Raw genomic sequence first — 5672 nt, 5'->3', positions numbered from 1 at the left:
AAAAGTTTAAAAATTTTTAAGATTTTATACTTTGAAACATGGCAACATAATCTTAAAAGCTGCACTTATCATATGCAAGAATGTAAGTTTAAAACTTAAAAGCGGTAAATACCAAATAGTAACGGCAGAATATTGAGAGAAATATTTATTTGCCGAAAATATTCTCTCTTGATCCATTTCGAGATATCTTACTTTTTTAAGAAAAAAATACAGAAACTTCAAATTTAATGGCCAATGTTTATTATCATCCGCAAGAACATTCTTTGGCATTTATTTTCTGAAGATTATCTCTTTCAAATTTTGACCGCGGCTACGTCTCAGATGGTCCATACGTTGAGTCCAACTATCAATGCCTCGTTCGAGCATTTCAACTGGTAACTGGCGAGTGACACGCATGATGTTTTGCCTGAATCGGAAAGGGATTGTCCGCATAGACTTCAGACTTTGGACTTTACATATCTGCACAAAAAAAGTCGAATGGTATGATATCACACGATCTTTGTGGCCAATCGACTGGCCCAAAACGTGAAAATATCTGCTCACCGAATGTTCTCTCAATAAATCCATTGATTGATGCAATGTGGAAAGTAGCGCCGTATTTTTGAAACCAAATGTCGCCGAGATCACGAGCTTCAATTTCAGGCGTCAAATAGTCGGATATCAAGACGCGATAACGGTCGCCAATGACGGTTACGTTCTCACCGTCATCACTATTGAATACATATGGACCGATGATTCCATCGGCACTCAAACCACACCAAATTCGTTGTTTTTTCTGGACAAAATGACAGCTCTTGAATATTTTCAGGTTGCAGCAGCTTTGCTTGTTTGTGTACCCATTAAGCCAGAGATGGGTGTCATCGCTGAACAAAATTTGCCTCGAAAACGTCGGATCTTCTTGGAACTTTTCAAGAGCCCATAGAGCAAAGCGATGTCGCATAGGAAGGTCGTGCGGCTTCAGTTCTTGCACAATCTGTACATGGGCATGGTATATTCAGTCGAAAATTATCCAATAATAAATCTCAAGATGGGTCTGGGTACATTCAGTAGGGCGATTCTTCCCATGATTAGCTGCCATACAATACTGAACAAAAATAACATTACACTTGACACGATTCATGCGTGATCTGTCAAAAACGGCGATTGAAGAAAGTACCTCGACTTGAATCAGCCGTTAGAATTTATTTCAATACTTTAAACTACTTTCCACCTACGCAATGAAATATTCCCAAAATTTTGTTATTCTATTTTCAAAAAAATAAAGGAAATTGACACGTTCAAGCAGATATTATTATTTTAAGTGAAACTGAAGTGCAAATAAATAAAAAAAAAAACATATTATAAATATTAAAGTCTGTTCGAGCTCCTATCAATGGAACGACTTGTAAAATGCCCAAAAGCACACTTAGCTTTCTGACCGGCCGAAAAATGAATTTGCACTCCCACTTTTTACACAACTGTTGCTCTGCTATGAATTCGCCGCGTTTGCTTTTAGCAACTATGGCGACATACATACAGTTACGCTTGATATATGTATACAAATATATGTATATATATTTATAATTCAGAAAGCGTCAAGGCGTACAACAGTGCTAAACAGCAGTGGGCGCCATAATAAGAACACCCACAAATACGAACAAGTGAAATGTAGCGCAAAATGAAGGCACGAACAACGCATGCAATTACAACAGCCCACTCGAACACGTTGATGGCCTGCAGCTGCTAACAAAAATTCATTGAATCTATTTATTGAGTCGTTTTGATTTTACTGACATGGGACACGCCAATGTACTTTTTCAACATTGCCGCCTGCGAACCGTTCAACGAAGGATGTTTTGGTTAACGAAGGTAGGTGGTAAGGCCAGTGGATAGATAGTACGTAGGCAGCAAAGCCACTGGCAGAGAGGAAGAAGGGAAGCAACAGTATGTTCTGTTGGTGTAGCAATTTTGCATGTTTTGTCTTTGTCGTTGTGCGCTTGTTTATTACTTTTCGTTTGGCTTTTTATCTGCGTACTGCGTTTCTTATGTCGCGTTTGCTTATGTCAAGCCAAATTGACGCTCGCCCTTATCGGTTACGAATTATGACCGCAAGGACATGCTTCAATTCCCAAGCCTACATAAAGAAATCAAAGACGCTTAAGCATAGAAACATTTAAGATTGCCGCCGAAATCCAGGATTAAATATGGGGACCATTGTTTATATAATAGTTTATCTGATTATCTTGAGACCCAGCAATTCATTATTGGATAATATTCAACCGAACAAACCACGTCCAGCACCCGGCCGTAGCTGAGAATGTACACGAGGACCGTGAAGAGACGATTCGACGTCGCTCGCGGTAACTCGAACTTATGTATGCAAGGACTTGGCGCATTTTACGTCGAGATCTTAAATTGAAAGCGTAGAAAATACAGTTTATGCAAGAACTGAAGTCCCTCGACCTTCCCAAGTGATATGCCTTCGCTCTACGGGCTCTTGAAAAGTTCCAAAAAGATCCAACATTCTCGATCCAAATTCAGCGATTAGGCCCATTTCTGGATATGTAAACAATCAAATTGCTGCATTTGTAACGAAGAACAACGTGAAGAGATTCAAGAGCGGCCTTTTAATCCAGAAAAAACAACGGCTTGATGTGGTTAATGGGCCGGTAGAATCATCGGTCCATACATCCATCCAAAAACGATACCGATGAGAATGGAACCGTCAATGTCGATCGTTATGGCGCCATGATAACCAACTATTTGATGCCTGAAATTGAAGCCCGTGATCTCGGCGACATTTGGTTTTAAAAAGACGGCGTCATTTTCCGCACAAAGCATCAATCAATGGATTGAATTGAGAGAATACTTCGGTGAGCAGATAATTTCACGTTTTGGGCTGGATGATTGGGTATCAAGATCGTGTGATATCACACCATTAGACTTTTTTTGTGTAGATATGTAAAGTCTAAAGTCGATGCGGACAATCCCGCTTCGATTCAGGCCTTGAAGCAAAACAATACGCTTGTCATTCCAATTACCAGTCGAAATGCCCGAACCAGTCATTGAAAATTGGACTCAACGGATGGACCATCTGAGTCGTAGCCGTGGCTAATATTTGAAAGAGATAATCTTCAAAAAATAAACGTCAAATAATGTTCTTTCGAATGATAATAAACATTCCCATTAAGTTTTATGTTTCTGTGTCTTTTCTTAAAAAAAAAGTAGGGAACATCGAAATGGATAACCCTTTATGTGGGGTTTCTCATCTCAGAAAGTACTATTGTTAAAATAAATAAATATGGTACTTAAGTTAAGGTATTAAGCTTGAACTGTTGGTACGTACACAATAATATATCATCGAGGGAGTCAGTTCTGCATCAAGTTGCTACTCACCCATTTTTATTGAGTGTAAATGTATACTCACATCTTCTGAACCAAAAATTGCAAACTTTTGGAAAATTAAATTTATATACATACATACATATACAAATTACATACCAATAAAAAAATCACTGCAAAAAGCCAACATTCTCAAATTCTTCACTACAAAACTTTTGCCGCCATTTCGCTATCAATCACAGCCATCGACAGGCTGGTTATCTTCAGGGTCAACAGACTGTCCATGGCATTGCAACTTTGCCTGCGCTCCCACGTGGCAGCAATTTCCCATACATAATTAAATAGGCCATGCACAGACGTCTGCTCACATACCTTCATATATAAAAATGTATTTAACTACAAAAATTTATAAAATATAAAGTGCTTTCAACCCAGTGAACCAAAATATATGCAAAGAGGAAGTAAAGCTATTTCAACACACATTCGATTCACCGCATAAAATCAATAACCAAAATTGATTGATGACAAATCTTTATCGAAATATACTTCGATCGGAATCAATTATGGATTTCATTATAGAAACTTTTATATCTTGTTATACAAATGCCTGTCTAGAGTTTTAAATATACCGATGATTCAATTCCGCTACAATAAACACTTTACCCGTCTAAAAGAGCACAGAATAACTCAATTTTCCCTCCTTCCAGCACCGACAATGTTTTGATTTTATTACTTTTTACAGCTAATTCAATATTTTGCTTGTTGGGTAGAGCTATAAGCCCTCACAACTACACTTTCATTCAAATAGCTGACCAGTTGGCTGCCAGGTCAGGCGCCATTATATCGGCGTTGTCCGTTCAGCTTTCTACGAGTATGTGTGTTTATGTAACTAAAATTTAATTTGCAAAATCCCAAAAAAAAATCCATTCATCGTTTTTTAGCGATAAATTTGAGCGTCCACTATGGTAGCTACCGCACACCTTCCTCATGGTACTGATTGCATTGACTACTAATGGGTTTATTAAGAAATCCCTTTTCGAATATTTAATCGGCTTCTACCGACGAATATTCAGTGATAGAGTGTGGTGAAATATCTACAACATATTATTATTCAGTTTAATAGCTAAAAAGAAACATGTACAATATACATATGTATGTATATGTACATATACTTCGTTTGGTTCGATACATTTAAATTTATTTAAAGTAAAATAAACCTTCTATACAAAATATTGCTGACATTAAATTTATACTTAATTACTTCTCATTGCCTACTCAGTCTGAAGTAGTATCACCTATTGGCAAAAGTTATTCTGCGTTAGATTTCGAGGCTGATGTTGTTGTTGGTTTTGATTCTGGTTCCAAGATAGACGAAATTTTCTACGACTTCGTAGTTGTGACGTGGGAACCAAGTCTCGAGAGTGTTTGTTTGATGACAGGAGATATTTCTTCTTGACCTCGTTCACTACCAGATTTACTTCGCTTCTTTCTGCAACCTGAAGAACTTGGAGAATATTTAACATTAAAGTATGGAATGATGCTACCTTTACGTACATCTCTATTACAACCTCTACCCGACGTCGTTTTTGCAAAATATTCAGATCTCTTGGTATACGGGTCTAGCACTGACACGCTTCATGCACAAAACATTAACCAAAATGTGTTGAGTCGATCCATAGAAGATGTTGATATCCTCTGCTATCTCTCGGATGACAAGACGACAATTTTCAAGCACTGTTTGCTTAATTTTTTCCAGTTTATCGGCATTGACAGAGGTAGATGGACGTCTTCATTGAGGCAAGTTTTCGATGAACTCACGAGCTTCACTGACTGATTTATGCCATTGAAATACTTGTCTTGTAATAAAGTAGACTCGCCAAACACTTCTGCAACATTTTCAACGATTCCGTAGCCATGATTTCATTGAAACAAAAAAGCTCAAACTCGTTATTAATTTTTTTCGCAATAAAAATCGCCAGACAAAGTTTTCGGATCGTACAGTAACAGCTGCCAAACACATACTAATTGGCATATGGAGATAAAACTTCACACAAATTTAAAAAAAGGTTTTTCCAATATTTGGGAAACATTTTTGTACGCTTTGCGAGACCAGTTTAAATGGACCAGTCCGAGTCAAATTGGTCACGGATTCGTTACTTCCTTTCATATAAGATGACATATCAGACTTGCATAATTTTAGACTAAATTGTTATTGAACATATTTCTCAAGCAACAACAATTTTTAAATTTCTTCAGTTGTTAAAGTGAATTTTTTCACTTTTAGAGTGCAACAAACAATCAACTTAAGAAAGCAAAGCTATTTAATTCTACAAGAGAATAAGAACCACAAA

This window comes from Bactrocera neohumeralis, chromosome 2 (assembly GCF_024586455.1).
Source record: "Bactrocera neohumeralis isolate Rockhampton chromosome 2, APGP_CSIRO_Bneo_wtdbg2-racon-allhic-juicebox.fasta_v2, whole genome shotgun sequence".
NCBI classification, from domain to species: Eukaryota; Metazoa; Arthropoda; class Insecta; order Diptera; family Tephritidae; genus Bactrocera; species Bactrocera neohumeralis.
The sequence above is the reverse complement of the archived record's forward strand: the minus strand, read 5'-3'. Positions refer to the sequence as shown.